The 19,521-nt window shown below is 35.9% G+C and overlaps 1 protein-coding gene and 1 long non-coding RNA gene across 2 annotated transcripts in view; both read right to left on the bottom strand.

The window, feature by feature from the left end:
* The window catches only part of LOC121739035 (L-galactose dehydrogenase-like), a 70,602-nt gene that overhangs the window by 37,070 nt on the left and 14,011 nt on the right, over positions 1-19,521 (bottom strand). The gene's annotated exons all lie outside the window — the stretch shown is intronic.
* Positions 4,291-19,189, bottom strand: LOC121739036. Its single transcript, XR_006037384.1, has 3 exons — positions 19,179-19,189; positions 16,236-16,237; positions 4,291-4,444 (listed from the first exon to the last, which is right to left on the bottom strand). It is a non-coding gene; the product is annotated as an uncharacterized LOC121739036 (long non-coding RNA).

Below are 19,521 nucleotides of genomic sequence, written 5' to 3'. Positions count from 1 at the left end.
TCCTTTAAACTTATCTAGAAATAATGTTGTCCATAGGTCAAAAATAATCAAATCTTATCACTGACCCCTGATACTACAATAATGGACAACATTTTTATGAAAATAGTTAAACAATTATTTATACCTGCATTTCCAATTCTCCAGCTGATGAAACGAAAACAAAAAATAACCAATCTACAATGCATTGAACATAAATCCATCGAAAAACATTGAATTTACCAAAAAAAGAGAACTAATGAAAAATATTTGAACAGAGTACTTACAAGTGTTTTTTTCGCTTTATACTCTAAAATTTTTAACCCTCGATTTCATTGACCACAGACCACAGTATAGAACAGTAGAATACGTCTTATCTTCGTACAAAATGTCTGAATGTGTACACTATGCGAGCGCGTCGGGCCGGGCGAAATTTATTCGCGGTATGAATTTAACTGTTTTCGCTTTAGCTTTAACCCCTGACGAATACAGAAAGGTGATATAAGTTTGACGTGTCTGTCTGACAATCTGTGTATATAATATTAAGGCCAGCCTCACTCAGCCGGAATTTTATAATCGGAAATTCATATTATTAATTCAGAAAGACCGGATACCATACAATATCAGTACGCTCCACACACATTCTGATTTTTTCGGATTATGAATTTCATAGATCGATCTGTAAGAATATGAATTTCCGATTATGAAATTCCGGCTGTGTGAGGCCAGCCTAAGTGTCTGTCCCACGGGCAGACATCGTGGGTGGGCCGATTTTGATCTATTTCTTTGTTGAAAGCTAACAATGACAAGAGTGTTCTTAGCCATTATTCATCGTCAATAGCTTGCTCACTAGTCACTACTGAAAAATGTTTTTATATTTTGATTTATATACTTATTTGTTAGCAAAGCTATGTGCGCGGTTGGCACATTGATTGATCCCGGTGAGTTTGTATGAATATGCTCTACTGTTGTATACTGTGATACGTAAAATTCGAGGGCGCCAATAAAGGTATTCTAGGTAGATCACGGAATAAGCCTCAAACAACTGCATCACTTGAAATTGACTCATTCGAAGTCAACCCACGCATTTCAAGGAAAGAACACGATAAGCCAAAGACAAGACAATAGAAAAAAAATCAAAGTAATCGACATTGCGTAAAATAAAATACATCTCACATCTAACTTACCCTCCCCTCCTCAAATATCTGTAAATTATTAAGTCCAATTAGTAAAAAATGTGGAAGAACATCCATACCAAATATTACCCACCAAAACAAAACTCATTTCCAAGCCACTATAATAATTATAAAATAAAGAAAAGTATTGATAAATTCACTAAATGTTGATTTAAATTACAAAATAAGTTGAAGGCTTGGCTTGAATGTCATCTGAAAACTTTTTACGATAGATATATTGCATGGCTATGCAATATTTGGCTTGGCTCCTTTTTACATTTAATGTTTTGGTGGGATTTCATTTCTTTTTTTAAGGTTTCTTTTCTTTTCAGGTCACGTTAAAACTTTTCTGTACTTAGCTTAGCACCCATTCTCTATCTCTAGGTATATATTCTAGGTCGTAAAATTAATTGATAATAACAGGTAGGTACTTCTACAAAGTACAAATTCTATGACGATAGCCCAACAACTTTTGAACATTCAGGAGGTTATTCGTGCACCGATGTTACTTTCGATTGAGTATTACGACCTATCCCGGATTTTTTTAAAACCATAATAATTATACTCCGCAAACAAGCGATACCGCGATATAAAGGGAGTGCTACACCATCTATCGAGCGAGTATGGAGTGTACATTTTTTTCTGCGAAAAATCTTGATAGCTAACAGAGATAGAAAGGATTTCATACTTTGATTTAATTGTTCTAAAATATTGATTGTTCCATTTGTAGGACAATGTTACTCTTAAATTATACAAATAAAAACCTATCACTATACAAAAAATCTGCTGGTTAGAGTTCCGTAGGGTGCGAAAAGAATAATTATTAAAAGTACTTTTAAAGATTGTTAAAAGTAAGTACTTTTTTGTCAAGTAGGTAACAGATTTTTCACTGAAGATTAGAATGACTCATGTAACTATATTGTATAATATTATGAAGCCTATATGTATACAATAAATTTAACATGAAGAACTAAAAAATCTAGATCAGTGGTTCAACAAGTTCACTCTATTGATATTTTCATCGAAATAACACGAACTGCTTCAAACATGAAAATATTTTGAGATTTATTGAAAATGTGATTTTTCAATATTGCAAACTGTTTGTACATTTAACCCTTAGTTTTTTTATCCCCGACCTTGCTATAACGTAGGGCGAGTACTTCCAGTCTTTGGAGGGCCAATTATTATTATTATTTGGGGTCAAATACACACAGACAGACAAATACAATTTCTCATTCTCACCGCCTCATCGATTTTGATTCATTTGACAACCTCTTCATTCAAATGGCTGAATCGATTGTAATGAAATTTGGTATGGAGACGACACTTTGAGTCTAAGACGTGTGCAACCAAAAACCTCATTTTGATACATCTTAAAAATTCATATAATTATTTTTCCGACCAAAATATCGACCAATAGAATTGCACCATTCGACGTCACGTGGTACAACCTACATGGTATTATACTGAATATTTTTCCGACCCAAATATCGACCAATAGAATTGCACCATTCGACGTGACGTGGTACAACCTACATGGTATTATACTGATAATTTTTTGAAAATTTTCTCTGGTAGTTGCTATATATAAAAGACAAACACGTCAAACTGACAGGTTGAATTCAATTGTGTCTCATGGTGCAATTATATTGGCCGACATTTGGGACGTAAAAATAATCCCCCGAATACCACAGGAGCTTCAAAATTATCTGGCATTTCCCTCAAGGTTCCCTGCAAACAAATAAAATAAAATTTTGAAGCTCTTGTGGTATTATAAGTGAAAATTATGAAGCAACTGGATTTTGTATCGAATTCCTTCTATAAGAATCCCAGATGTATAGAAAACCCATTCTTACCCACAGTCGTTTAAACAACAATCTTCAAAAATAAACGAATCAAATAAATAAACTGTAATGAAAAACACATTGTCGCTAATTGGCCAAGGATAGACGACAAAACATTAGATTTTAGACCTTCATAAACTCGATGAAGCAATTGTCTCAATTAGGATTGTCTGTATGTCACGCTATGAGTCTATGGTTGAGGTAATTGATACATGCGAAGTGGCAGCAGAGTAGACGGAGCTACGGAGAAGTGTTTTTTTTTTTTATGAAATAAGGGGGCAAACGAACAAACGGGTCACCTGATGGAAAGCAACTTCCGTAGGGAAGAGAAGGGATAGGGGAGGGTAGGAAAGGGAATAGGGTAGGGCCTTCGGTAAACTCACTCATTTGGCGAAACACAGCGCAAGCGCTGTTTCACGCCGGTTTTCTGTGAGAACGTGGTATTTATCCGGTCGAGCCGGCTCTCGACGTCGAAGCATGGCTCTCCCACGTATAAAGTGTACCATTATAATAATACTACATCCTGTGGGCTGTGGCCTGTAACAGAACAGGAGTACCTCGACTTCAAACCATAAAGGTAATTATACCTAGCGGAATAGAGCAACAATCTTGAGCTGTCAAACGGAACCGAAATTGGTTTCATATACTGTGTAAAAATATGTGTACGTATACACTTACACAAGCATGATTGAACATGATTTCTATGAGATTAAATTGTCAACGTGCGGCACGTGCCGACTGGACGTCAAAAAAAGAGCGCTGCAGTCATGTATCACAACTCACACGTCTCTTTTTACCACGCAGTGTTACTGATAGTGACATCTCTCTTGCTCAGGCCTTTGTTTCTGTATTCTGCTAGGTACCTATATTAACTTTATGCTTCAAACAAACGGGCGAATATACGCGATGTCATTTGTTGTTGGGCGCTAATGTCACTTTCAACATGTTTCTCAATAGCTATGTCTAGACTATTAGTGCTTTCTTCTTTAATTTTCGTCATCTTCTTTCATCAACTTTCGTTTTGGCGCATTCAATAATATAATTGAATGCGTCAACGAACGCAACGCCAGCGAAAGTTTTGGATACGGTCAGAGAGCATGCGACGCGGGCATGCCTCACGTTCGCTGTTGACTGCACTATAACGCATGCCCTTGACGAACAGAAAAATGCATAGTGTGGACTGTGGACAAAGCTAATCGCGCCGGCCGATATGGCATAATATAATAATAGCTCCCACACCGGTTTCGGTGACGGTGGCCGGTTTCATTGAAACCAGGCCAGCTACGCAAGAGTAATTTTATAGTGCCCAGGTGTGTGCGCAGTACACAAGAACACTCTCTATTCCTTTACTCTCATAACCCAGTGGGGCGGAAGACCGAAACGACTGGCGAGAAATTGCAGGTGCAGGACCGACTTTTTACATGCCCATCCGACGCATGGATCATCTTACTTATCAGGCAATCAGGTGATCAGTCTGCATTGTCCTAACCAAACTTGGAAGTAACATGTTTTCAACGCAAGAATCGAACCCACGGGCCACGACCTCCGAGCCAAAAGCCGCGCTCTATACCACTAGACCACGGAGGCGTATATGGCATATCACATACTACGTCAAACGTATTCTTCTAAATCGGCCTACTTACGGAGCTAATACTATACTCGTTAGTTATGTTTACTCTGGTAGCAGCATAGTCCTAAAGGTCAGTTCAAATTGCAACGTCACGCATGAATGCAATCTGAATTGAACCAAAAGGTGGCTTTCCAGTTTCCGATCCTTACCGACGTTGGTCGGCAGTAAATCAAACCTAGGTTTCCTTTTAGCCTTTTAGGCCTACGTCTTAGGTGGCATTCAATTTGAATTTTTGTCCGTCGCTGTCACTTGCGGCAAAGATCGGAAGGTCAGGGCCTATTTGCTCAAGACAGAATAAAGTTAGCACTGGATTAAATAGTAAGTTGTCTATCATTTCTTCAATGGAATAAAAGACGTGAAAAAACACGGGGTTAACCTTAATTCAATAATTACTGAAGTAAACTTGTATCATTTCATATCACAATCGGCAGCATAAGAATAAAAATTTAGGTAGTGTATTTTAGAGATTTGCTAGTTTTTTAACGATCGCAAATAAGCGGCCGCCTTTAGAGACACTACTTACTATAGTTTTTATTATTCGTAGACTTACTAGCTATCTAGCTAGCTAATAATGATCTCGTTAGTGTATTATAATAAGTATTCATCGCCAGCAGTAGCTGCTAGCTGATTTGTTTTGTCATGTAATGTAACAATATGGCAACAACCATACTTATCCATACTAATAATATTATAAATTCGAAAATATGTCTGTATATTAAGTATAGATGTAAATTCTTGCACTGTTCCAGAAACATAATAGTTTTATCCCCGAAAAATGCCCGCGAGATAAACATATTCCCCCTTACTAATAAACGTTGTGTAAGCTTTGAATAGTTATACAGTGTTTTGTTCCTGTCACACAAGTGACATTTTTAATTGGATTGAAGAAGACAAAACACTGTATAACTATTCAAAGCTTATACAGCGTTTATTAGTAAGGGGGTATATATTTTATTCGCAACAAAGTTATAATGGGCAGCATTAATGACAATACTAAATATTATAATATTATTTGGAAACAAAAACATAAAAACAAAGTATAAAATCGCAAAGCAATTTAAGGTTTTAACAGTCGCCAACATAGTCCATGTCTGTCCATATTTGCATTCATAGATCGAGTTGCTATAAATGGTTTGATGGAATCAAATGAACGTAGAGTGACCTATGTGAAGTTAGCAACCGAGTTCAAGGTAAATGATTTTTATATATGTCATTCGATTGTACCCGGAGTGTACCCGATTGTACCGCAATTAAAATCGTTTGTACCTCAATAGGGTAGAAATGGGGGGGGTGGTAAAATTTGCTTAGCAACCGACATAAAGATACCGGAATTTCAATGATGCCATCTGGAAGAGTATCGTTTGTACCGGATTGTACCCGTTTTTAAAGTTAATTTTTTTTTTATTTTACGAAAAAAAAAACAAAAAAAATTTTTTCCCTAAAAATAAGGCTTTGTATGGAGTAGAAGGAAAGAAAGTATATAAAGCAGTTCAAATGTGTAAAAGAAGTTATTTTTTGAGGTAGATTCGTTCGGTCTTGACGAATTTTCCAATATCTTACTATAAAAGTCGGAGTTATATTTTGCAGTTTTTTTGTCGTTTGTACCTCGCCAAAACAGAAAGATTATAAAAGAAGATACTATTCACTTTAAATTCACACAAAATTTTTTGAGACAACAACGACAGAAATTCGATCGGTCTTGACGAATTTTCGAATATCTTACTATAAAACTCGGAGTCAAATTTTGCAATTTTGTCGTTTGTACCTCGCCAAAACAGAAAAATTATTAAAGAAGATACTATTCACTTCATATTTACACAAAAAAATTTGAGGTACAAACGATTTTTCATATAGTAACAACGTCAGAGATTCGATCGGTCTTGACGAATTTTCGAATATCTTACTATAAAACTCGGAGTCATATTTTGCAACTTTTATCGTTTGTACCTCGCCAAAACCGAAAGATTATAAAAGAAGATACTATTCACTTCATATTTGAACAAAAAAATTTGAGGTACAAACGATTTTTCATATAGTACCAACGTCAGAGATTCGATCGGTCGTGACGAATTTTCGAATATCTTACTATAAAACTCGGAGTCATATTTTGCAACTTTTATCGTTTGTACCTCGCCAAAACCGAAAGATTATAAAAGAAGATACTATTCACTTCATATTTATACAAAAAAATTTGAGGTACAAACGATTTTTCATATAGTAACAACGTTAGAGATTCAATCGGTCTTGACGAATTTTCGAATATCTTACTTTAAAACTCGGAGTCATATTTTGCAAATTTTATCTTTTGTACCTCGCCAAAACCGAAAGATTATAAAAGAAGATACTATTCACTTCATATTTACACAAAAAAATTTGAGGTACAAACGATTTTTCATATAGTAACAACGTCAGAGATTCGATCGGTCTTGACGAATTTTCGAATATCTTACTATAAAACTCGGAGTCCAATTTTGCAACTTTTGTCGTTTGTGCCTCGCCAAAACCGAAAGATTATAAAAGAAGATACTATTCATTTCATATTTACCCAAAAAAATTTGAGGTACAAACGATTTTTCATATAGTAACAACGTCAGAGATTCGATCGGTCTTGACGAATTTTCAAATATCTTACTATAAAACTCAGAGTCATATTTTGCAACTTTTATCGTTTGTACCTCGCCAAAACCGAAAGATTATAAAAGAAGATACTATTCACTTCAAATTTACACAAAAAAAATTGAGGTACAAATGATTTTTCATATAGTAACAACGTCAGAGATTCGATCGGTCGTGACGAATTTTCGAATATCTTACTATAAAACTCGGAGTCAAATTTTGCAACTTTTGTCGTTTATACCTCGCCAAAACAGAAAAATTATTAAAGAAGATACTATTCACGTCAAATTTACACAAAAAAATTTGAGGTACAAACGATTTTTCATATAGTAACAACGTCAGAGATTCGATCGGTCGTGACGAATTTTCGAATATCTTACTATAAAACTCGGAGTAAAATTTTGCAACTTTTGTCGTTTGTACCTCGCCAAAACCGAAAGATTATAAAAGAAGATACTATTCACTTCATATTTGCACAAAAAAAAATTGAGGTACAAACGATTTTTCATATAGTAACAACGTCAGAGATTCGATCGGTCTTGACGAATTTTCGAATATCTTACTATAAAACTCAGAGTCATATTTTGCAACTTTTATCGTTTGTACCTCGCCAAAACCAAAAGATTTTAAAGAAGATACTATTCACTTCATATTTACACAAAAAAATTTTGAGGTACAAACGATTTTTCATATAGTAACAACGTCAGAGATTCGATCGGTCTTGACGAATTTTCGAATATCTTACTATAAAACTCAGAGTCATATTTTGCAACTTTTATCGTTTGTACCTCGCCAAAACCTAAAGATTATAAAAGAAGATACTATTCACTTCATATTTAAACAAAAAAATTTGAGGTACAAACGATTTTTCATATAGTAACAACGTCAGAGATTCGATCGGTATTGACGAATTTTCGAATATCTTACTATAAAACTCGGAGTCAAATTTTGCAACTTTTATCGTTTGTACCTCGCCAAAACTGAAAGATTATAAAAGAAGATACTATTCACTTTATATTTACACAAAAAAATTTGAGGTACAAACGATTTTTCATATAGTAACAACGTCAGAGATTCTATCGGTCTTGACGAATTTTCGAATATCTTACTATAAAACTCGGAGTCAAATTTTGCAACTTTTGTCGTTTATACCTCGCCAAAACAGAAAAATTATTAAAGAAGATACTATTCACTTCATATTTACACAAAAAAAAAATGAGGTAAAAACGATTTGGCGCGGTACAAACGACAAAAGTTGCAAAATATGACTCCGAGTTTTAAAGTAAGATATTTAAAAATTCGTCAAGACCGATTGAATCTCTAACGTTGTTACTATATGAAAAATCGTTTGTACCTCAAATTTTTTTGTGTAAATATGAAGTGAATAGTATCTTCTTTTATAATCTTTCGGTTTTGGTGAGGTACAAACGATAAAAGTTGCAAAATATGACTCCGAGTTTTATAGTAAGATATTCGAAAATTCGTCACGACCGATCGAATCTCTGACGTTGTTACTATATGAAAAATCGTTTGTATCTCAAATTTTTTTTGTGTAAATATGAAGTGAATAGTATCTTCTTTTATAATCTTTCGGTTTTGGCGAGGTACAAACGATAAAAGTTGCAAAATATGAGTTCTTAACTCTGAGTTTTATAGTAAGATATTCGAAAATTCGTCAAGACCGATCGAATCTCTGACGTTGTTACTATATGAAAAATCGTTTGTACCTCAATTTTTTTTGTGTAAATATGAAGTGAATAGTATCTTCTTTTATAATCTTTCGGTTTTGGCGAGGTATAAACGACAAAAGTTGCAAAATTTGACTCCGAGTTTTATAGTAAGAGATTCGAAAACTCGTCAAGACCGATTGAATCTCTAACGTTGTTACTATATGAAAAATCGTTTGTACCTCAAATTTTTTTGTGTAAATATGAAGTGAATAGTATCTTCTTTTATAATCTTTCGGTTTTGGCGAGGTACAAACGATAAAAGTTGCAAAATATGACTCCGAGTTTTATAGTAAGATATTCGAAAATTCGTCACGACTGATCGAATCTCTGACGTTGTTACTATATGAAAAATCGTTTGTACCTCAAATTTTTTTGTGTAAATTTGAAGTGAATAGTATCTTTTTTAATAATTTTTCTGTTTTGGCGAGGTATAAACGACAAAAGTTGCAAAATTTGACTCCGAGTTTTATAGTAAGATATTCGAAAATTCGTCAAGACCGATCGAATCTCTGACGTTGTTACTATATGAAAAATCGTTTGTACCTCAAATTTTTTTTGTGTAAATATGAAGTGAATAGTATCTTCTTTTATAATCTTTCAGTTTTGGCGAGGTACAAACGATAAAAGTTGCAAAATTTGACTCCGAGTTTTATAGTAAGATATTCGAAAATTCGTCAATACCGATCGAATCTCTGACGTTGTTACTATATGAAAAATCGTTTGTACCTCAAATTTTTTTGTGTAAATATGAAGTGAATAGTATCTTCTTTTATAATCTTTCGGCTTTGGCGAGGTACAAACGATAAAAGTTGCAAAATATGACTCCGAGTTTTATAGTAAGATATTCGAAAATTCGTCAAGACCGATCGAATCTCTGACGTTGTTACTATATGAAAAATCGTTTGTACCTCAAATGTTTTTGTGTAAATATGAAGTGAATAGTATCTTCTTTAATAATTTTTCTGTTTTGGCGAGGTACAAACGACAAAAGTTGCAAAATTTGACTCCGAGTTTTATAGTAAGATATTCGAAAATTCGTCAAGACCGATCGAATTTCTGTCGTTGTTGTCTCAAAAAATTTTGTGTGAATTTAAAGTGAATAGTATCTTCTTTTATAATCTTTCTGTTTTGGCGAGGTACAAACGACAAAAAAACTGCAAAATATAACTCCGACTTTTATAGTAAGGTATTGGAAAATTCGTCAAGACCGAACGAATCTACCTCAAAAAATAACTTCTTTTACACATTTGAACTGCTATATATACTTTCTTTCCTTTTACTCCATACAAAGCCTTATTTTTAGGGAAAAAAATTTTTTTGTTTTTTTTTTCGTAAAATCAAAAAAAAAATTAACTTTAAAAACGGGTACAATCCGGTACAAACGATACTCTTCCAGATGGCATCATTGAAATTCCGGTATCTTTATGTCGGTTGCTAAGCAAATTTTACCACACCCCCCATTTCTACCCTATTGAGGTACAAACGATTTTAATTGCGGTACAATCGGGTACACTCCGGGTACAATCGAATGACATATATAAAAATCATTTAACTTGAACTCGGTTGCTAACTTCACATAGGTCGTAGAGTGATGGATTGAAAAATTCAAATAACATTGCATTTTTGTCATCAACCGACTTCTAAAAAGTATTTCGATTTTAGATGTGTTGTATTTTTTTTTGCTAAATACAGTGTGTAAACACCGTTATCCTTGAAACCATCAAATGAGACCGTCAAAATGAACAACTTTTTGTATGGGCACAATGCTGGGAACTCAAAAAAAATGCCGTCTTCATACCCATACGGATGCCCGGATCGGCAATTTGTATCCAGGGTATGAATTATTATTGTAGATAATAGTTTTTATAGCCACCATCGTACGAATTTACCAACTTTATTTATTATCTGTCCATTATACAAGCTGTAACAAAACTAAGTTATATTAGTGACTTTAGACTTTAGAGTTTAGGGTGTGCGTCCCTTTTATAGAGTTCACAGTGAAAGTAGCAGCACCGAAAGACCAATTTTTTGTCATTTGTATGGGTAAGCGGCTCACCGTCACCATTCAAAAGTTAAAAAAAAGTTACTCTTTCAACGCTGCTATTATTATTTTACGCTGCGTTTTTTGAGATACAGCCTGGAGACAGACAGACGGACAAACAGACGGACAAACAGACGTCGTTTGGGTACGGAACCCTAAAAACAATTCTTTAAACAAGGCGCAAGAGAGAATTCGGTAGGTAGTGTACTGATTGGCTCGTAAAACTGTCCTCTCGTGGACAGTCAATAATAGAACAAAGGACATTTTCCCTCTGTCCAATGTCCTGTGACCGGACTAGAGGGCACTTAGGCAAATATAATAGATATTAGAAACGGAACCGTAACCGGAATTTGCTCAATAATAACAATTGGATTTCATGCGCCGATAGTATTCGCAGGGATTTGAGAATAACCTCGCCTCAAGGTGACAAATTAATTCTAGATTTTAGGTTTTAAAGTTCCGAGAGATCGATTTAATTTTAATCCTAAAACAATACAGCTGCGATGCAGTCTTGGCATAAAAATGTAAAACTTTTTGTTCACTAAGTACATACTGATAATTGCCGTATAGGCTATCCACACTAGGGGTCGCAATACCGGGTCATTTAAGCAAAACCGGTATTTTCGGTATTGGCTCCAGACCAATACCGGTATACCGGTATTTTCGATATTTCCGGGATTTAAGATAAAATTGTTAAGATCTCACATATTTTAAATAACATGAACTGTTACTATAGGTATCCAATAGGTAAAGCGAAGAACTAGAGTTTAATACTTGTTTATAATGTTATTTTATTTCTACAAATAGGTACATAATGTTTCGATTTTGTATAGAACTTGGCACTCATTTAGGTCTCAATTCTTTTTGCAGCGAAGCCCACAGCCAGGCTTAATTTTTGTATTGAACTTGACTCTCCTTTTTAGTTTTTTTTATATAAATTAAAGGGGCAAACGAGCAAACGGGTTACCACGTAAAGCAACTACCGTCGCCCATGGACATCAGAGGAGCTGCAGGTGCGTTGCCGACCTTTTAAGACGGAATACGCTCTCGCCTCTCTGCTTGAAGGTTTTCAAATCGTCTTGGCCCGGAAATACTGCTAGTGACCTTTCCCTTTAATAGCTTTGGCCAACGACCAGAATGTACGGGTTCCCGAGGGGAGGCACTCGAGTCTCTTACTACTTCTATTGACGTGCTGTTTCTTTGCCCGAGTGATCTCTCTCTTGAGAGATCTAGAGGCAAGGTTGTAATCCATTTTATATGTGCTGGTATTTAAATCCCGAGCAGACACTGCATTGGCCCAGGATTGGTAAGCCTCCTGCTCGGGGAGCTTTTTTAGGAGGATAAACCAAACCAGGGCCTGTAGACAAGTGGCAAAGCGCTAACGCTAACGCTAACACTAGCGCTACAAAATGTATGCGATTTGACATAAGTCATCGCTTCGCTACTAATGTCAAATCCATACATTTTGTAGCGTTAGCGTTAACGTTAGCGTAAGCGTTTTGCCACTTGTCTATGGGGGCAGGGACGAAATCTGCCACCGGTTGGCACTACAGAGGACGGAATGAAAAGCTCCATCATCATTGGCAACAGAGTTGGCAGTGTCATCGGGATCATTGGGATGCAAAAAATGATCGCATCCCATCCCAGTCTGCTAACTTGCACACACGACGGTGATTAACAGTACGCTGTCGCAATACCGCCGTAAGTGGCACAGAACTCCTAATAAGGCAATGATCCGATGAACCAAGTGGTGCGGTCACGGATACTAGCCATCAGGATTTGAAGTCAGCAGAAGGTCCAACAGGGAAGGATTCTGACCGTCTACATCTGGGATTCGCGTAGGCGTAGCAACCAGTTGTGTTAAGTCGTTCGCAAGGGCAAAGTCACAGACAGATCTTCCAGCATGATCAGTTTTCAGGAACTGGATCATATATGTTTTTGGTCGAATATCATTGCTTTTTCGATAGGCGTTTTGAAAAATTAAATCTTTTAAGATAAGCGTTATAAAAATTTTGGCGCTCCTCATATGTATAATAATTGCAAGCATTTGAATTTTATGAGTTCAAAAGGGGACAAAAAAAATCACATGAAAACGAACATAACAGCTCCTCCACTTTGAAAGTCGGTTAAAAATGTAGCCTATGTGTTAATCCAAGATGTCAGCTACCTCCTTGTAAAATTTTGTCGAAATCGGTCCAGCCGTTTAAGCGTGAAGAAGTAACAAACATACAAACTCACAAACTCACATACTTTCGGCTTTTAATATTAGTAGGATCATATTATTATGAAGAACCTACGAGTATATCTTCATTCTCCACAGATAAACTTTTATAGATTCCAGTTTTTTTATAAGTTTTATAAGTCTACTAGCCCCCGACTCCGTTGCACAAAAATTCGTTTATGGCGTAAGAACTGTACATCTCTGACCGTACATAAAAAGTATCCTATGTTCTTTCCCAGGACTCAATATCCTCGATACCCGCCGAAAAAAAAAACGGCGGTTCGAGCGTAAAGAGGTAACACGGTAACAGACAGACAGCCATTATAAATTGACGCCCGCAACTCGTTGCGTCAAAATTCATTATTGCGCGGGAACCATAAATTTTTCCGGGATAAAAAGTATCCCATATCTTTCCCAGTAGCTCCAGCATGGCCACAGTAGAAATACTAAAGTACATAATATATAAACTGGTAGCATTTTAATTGAATTTTTATCGGTCGCGGCGGTAAAGAGCGGAACGGCTTACGGCACCTTCAGTTTATCTTCATAGTTTATTTTCATATTTCGACTGTGGCCATGCTAGGGCTACAGGACTCAAAGTGTCTCCATAGTCCATAGTCCATACCCAGCAAAATCGGTTCGGCGGTATGGGCGTGAGGAAGTAACAGACAGACAGACAAACTTTCGCATTTATAGTGTAGTATTATATTAAGTATAGAAGTATGGATGACTCTTATCGGTAAAGAGAATGGGGATTGTCCATTTTTTTTTTAATTTTGCTCATTACAAAAACATTTCGAGGAATAAGGTCAGTGATCGTTTTTCTGTATATAAACGAAAAAAATACCCATTAGTTACTTATATTTTTGAACAAATATGTTTAACCTTTGTTTGACCTTCAATGGCGTTAAATTAGCAATAAATTCGACCAACATTACGTTTCGAACTTTTGGTAAGCTTCTCGTATCAGCTTTCACATAATGAGGACTTGCATTTGACGAACCAGCCATTATAAATAAGATTGAAAGGAAAAAACATACTGCAGAGGTCAATTATTGGCCGCCGATGATGACGTCAGAGCGAAACTTTAAAAATTTATTGAGAAAAAACTAGCCAATGAATTTTAAAAGTATTTAATTTATATTCTTAAAATACCCTATTTTAACGAAAAAAAATATAAAAAGTACATGTGATTTTTTTTGGACAATGCCCATTCTTTAGTTGAACTGATAGTGGGGATCAATGACTTGAAAAGGAAATTATGAATCACAGGGACCACTCAGACACTTTATTATTCAATTCAAGTGGTCTTTTCTTTCAAGTGGTCTCTTTCGTTCTTTGATGCGTTGGTAGATTTGCTAAATAGATTATTACTAGCTATTTGACCGAGCTTTGCTCGGTATTCGGAGAAAATGACATTTTCTAAAAATGATTCCTAGCTAGATCGATTTATCGCCCCCGAAACCCCCCATATACTAAATTTCATGAAAATCGTTGGATCCGATTCCGATATATATATATATATATACAAGGAATTGCTCGTTTAAAGATATAAGATAAGATTAATGCACTGTTAATGCTCGGTTTCTGAGGCTGAGGTTTTTGACAAGGAATGTATGTCGTACCCTAATACCATTTGAAGCTTCATCCAACTTTTGGAACATTTGTCTCAAAATACTTAATTGTATTTCAACTTTAATAATAAGTAATAAAAAGTACATAAACTTGTGACTTAAGGGGGCTCCCATACAAATTTACGGTACGGAACCCTATGTACGCCAGTCCGACTCGCACTTGGCCAGTTTCATAATTTTTCCTTTCATTGTGGATAACGACCTACCTTGTTGCCAAATTTCAAGGTTCTAAGTCTGCTAGAAGTACCTTACAATTTTGATGATCTGTCAGTCAGTGAGTGACAAAATGTAGTAACTTTGATCATCCGTAACTATTCAACTATTTATCGAAATGTAATGTAATTTGGAGGTTAAGCTAGTTTTAATACTTGCTCCTAGTTACCGAAATTCTAAATCCCTAGCTTTGTTAACATCGATGATAAAGGGGGTGTGAAAAAGCCGCGAACCGCTTCGAGAAAAGTATGCTACGGCCGTGCCTTTGCTAAAAAGCTTGGCTGGAGCACTGCCGTGTTCCCAGATCAATGAGTCCTTTAGACACGATTGATATTATGTCATAGATTTAGAATATCCATGATAATATTATAAATGTGAAAGTGTTTCTGTCTGCCTCTCTACCTCTTCAAACGATTTTGGTAAAATTTGGCAAGATATTGCCAAGTGCGAGTTGGACCCGCCCATGAAGGGTTCCGCAGTAGCAATAAGGTTTATTTATATGAAATTAAAAGGTTTTTGATTAATTTTTATATTTCAGTTGATTTAATCAAAGTTAAATTAAGGTTTACCATGTATGACGTATAAAAAAAACTGCTTGCTAGATTTCGTTCAAACCAATTTTTGTTGGTATTTTAATAGTAATGTATTTTTTTAGAATTATCATGCCCCTACTTTAGAAGATAGAGAGGGGGGACACACACATTTTACCACTTTGGAAGAGTCTGGAGAGAGAAAAAAATGATATTAGAAACCTCAATATGATTATTGAAGACCTATCCATAGATAGGTTAGATGAAAAAAATTTTTTTTTGTTTTAGTTGTACCTATGGGGACCCCTAAAAGTTTTGATAATTTTTCCATTTTTGTATCAAAATCTTAATGCGGTTCACAGACTACATCTTCTTACCAAGTTTCAATAGTATAGCTATTATAGTTTCGGAGAAAAGTAGCTGTGACATATGGACGGACAGACAGACAGACAGACAGACATGACGTATCTATTAGGGTTCTTTTTCGCCATTTGGCTGCGGAACCCTAAAAATGACATTGCGATGCGATGCGAATTCGCAGTTTTGTGTGGGAGCCCAAAATGTCAACGTTTGATCACAATCTACCAATAACAACATGTCTGATAACTGATCTACCCCAGCTCACTCCTCGGCCCACATATAAATAGGCCGTTACAGGCCGCGGACTAGGGCCGTCGCCCGTCAGCGTTCATAGAGGCCCTAAACTCTACACTTTACAGAATACAGATTTCGTACTTGGGGCGGCAGAAATAAAGTGGCCTATAACCTATCCTATATATATAAGAATTGCTCGTTGAAAGATATAAGATAGCAATCGATAGGGGCCCCCTATCGATTGGTATATTCAAAAAGGGTGGTTATAAGAGGTTAAAAGTCTTTCCATAGTGCCCCGTTTTCTTCAGACCAACCGAACAAAAAAATTACAATGTTGGCGTTGCGTTCTTTGACGCATTCAATTATTGAATGCGCCAATACGAAAGTTGAATGAAAGAAGATGACGAAAATTGAAGATGAAAGTGCACAGTGTGGACATACATAGCTAATCTACATCGTAATAGGAATAAGAAACACAATCGCAATTAGTATAAAAATACTTCGTTTATACGGTTTATATTTACACGATTTTGATACATAATATACAGATCGAATTCCTATGGAATTTATAGGTACAATAATTGCCTAGCGGCTAGCACGTGCTTACTGTTCAATTCGATTTTTTCAAATGTAGATATTGTTTAAAATTATCTACCTGATATTTGTGAGCACGACATCTGACTCTTAACAAATTGTAATAAGAATTAAGATACGTAGAATATTAAATATACTTACGCGATGGTTAGTAGGTAACTAAAAAGAGTGAAATTATTATTTTTAACAAAAAATTAAAACCGACTTCCAATGTAAAAACAATAATAACATCCTTATAATATGAACTAAAAAATATTAAATAATTTTTCCTATCTAATAGTGCATTTTTCCGAATTCGGCTAAACCTCAACTATTTCTGTACTCAATCTTCATCATTTTGAAGTCGGTGCCAGTTCCAAAAGTTTCAAATATTCTGTCAGAGAACTAAAGATTCAGCTGGTACCGACTTCAAAATGATGAGGATTGAGTACAGAAATAGTTGAGGTTTAGCCGAATTCGGAAAAAGGCACTATTAGATAGGAAAAATTATTTAATATTTTTTAGTTCATATTATAAGGATGTTATTATTGTTTTCACATTGGAAGTCGTCATGCTTGTGTAAGTGTATACGTACATATATATGAATTCTATGAGATTAAATTGTCAACGTGCCGATAAGTGCCGACTGGACGTCAAAAAAAGAGTTCTGCTGTCATGTATCACACGTCTCTTTTTACCACGCAGTGCTACTGATAGTGACATCTCGCTTGCTCAGGCCTTTGTTTTTAATTCTTTGTTAAAAAAAATAATTACGATCGATATATTGCATGGCTATTCAATATTTTTTCTTGGCTCCTTTTTACATTTAATGTTTTGGTGGGATATTATTATCCATGTTTATGGACGACTAGATGCTGACGCGACGCGACGCCCGCAACTCCCTTGCGCCAAAACTCGTTTATCGCTCAGAAACCGTCGGGATAAAAAGTATCCTATCACCTATGTCCTTTTCCGGGACTTAAAGGAACTCCATACCTACCAAAACTTTATTTAATGAAGAGTTTGATAGATAATTCATTAATTGCCTATCTTCATTTGATTAAAATTAATATTCGTTAAGTAAAGGTTGGATTGGGCTTTTTTATTATTTTTTTATTTAAGTACGTATTTTTCAAGTAAAAGTAACATTTTCTAATGTCATCATATTGTAAATTTGTAAATTGTAAGCATTAGGCAGCACCAAAAAACGGTGATGATATTGTTTGTGATCAATTCACGTATATTGGTAGTTGGTACGTCTATGTTATAGTGTCAATATCAATATTTGCGAGGAGTTGCAGCAGTATAAACTACGTCATAGTTTGAAATACGAATTCCAGTAATTGGTGTATGTTTCAGTTTTGTAAATGCTGTAGGGTTAACGGATCGCCTAAGGCAGGTTAGCCATCATTAGCGTGCGTCCTTAATAGGGGACCATCCATTAGTACCTCAAACGATTTTCACATGATGACAATTGACAAGCCCCCTCTCCGCCCCCTGCTTGTCACATTTTGACACCCCCTCTCTAGTGTGACGTTACTTTGCAATTTTACATCTATGTATAAATTAAAAATTTCCCATGGTAGCCATGTCTGTAATCCACAAGCAATTCGAAAATCTATAACATTACCGAATACTAGCCGGCATACTTCGTAGCTATCTATCTTCTATCTGTATATATAAAATTCAAAGGTGACTGACTGATTGACATAGTGATCTATCAACGCACAGCCCAAACCACTGGACGGATCGGGCTGAAATTTGGCATGCAGGTAGATGTTATGACGTAGTAGTGTATCCGCTAAGAAAGGATTTTGATAAATTCCAACCCTAAGGGGTTCAAGTAGGGGATGAAAGTTTGTATATAATAATACTTCTTAACGCGAGCGAAGCCGCGGGCAAAAGCTCGTTCCTCTATAAATTGGATTGAAAATTGTTATCAAAATCTCATCAATGTGGTCCGCTCTGGGGACCGGAAGTATACAGTGCGTCCTCTGAATGCCTCTGATGTTGTATAAGCAGGGGCGGATCTTGAATTTGTGGGGCCCTGGGCTAATACTGCTTAGGGGCCCTACCTAGTTACTCAAGGGGGCAAACGAGCAAACGGGTCACCTGATGGAAAGCAACTTCCGTCACCCATGGACACTCGCAGCATCAGAAGAGCTGCAGATGCGTTGCCAGCCTTTTAAGAGGGAATAGGGTAATAGGGAAGGGTAGGAAAGGAAAGGGAATAGGGGAGGGTAGGGAAGGGAATAGGGTAGGGGATTGGGCCTTCGGTGCCAAATAACAGAAAAATTGCTGCTCCAGTAGTTCGTGAGATAAGCCCTTTCAAATAATTTCCCCCGTTTTTCCATAATTTCCTCTATTTCTTCGCTCCTATTAGTCTTATGCCCGTTTTCACCAACAACACCTAAAATTTAGGTGTCCCTTAAGCCAATATAAGGGGCACCTAACGTAAGTTTTGTTTCAATAATTTAGGGGATGAATTGACAACCCCGTAACTCTTAGGTGACGTATCACTACATAGAATAACACGAAGTCGCTTTTTCTGTCCACATGTCCCTTTGTTCCCTTTAATTGCGGTTTTCTTTAATAGATGGAGTGATTAAAGAGGAAGGTTTGTGATAAATATGAAGATATTTTTTTTTTTTTTTTTTTTTTTATTATAAAATTGGGGCCGTCTATAGACTGTTCGTCCATATCCTTTTTTTGTTATTTTATTATTTAGATTTTTCGCACCAAGG

This window comes from Aricia agestis, chromosome Z (genome assembly GCF_905147365.1).
Source record: "Aricia agestis chromosome Z, ilAriAges1.1, whole genome shotgun sequence".
Lineage (NCBI taxonomy): Eukaryota > Metazoa > Arthropoda > Insecta > Lepidoptera > Lycaenidae > Aricia > Aricia agestis.
Note: the sequence above shows the minus strand (reverse complement) of the source record. Positions and strands in the feature narration are given on the sequence as shown.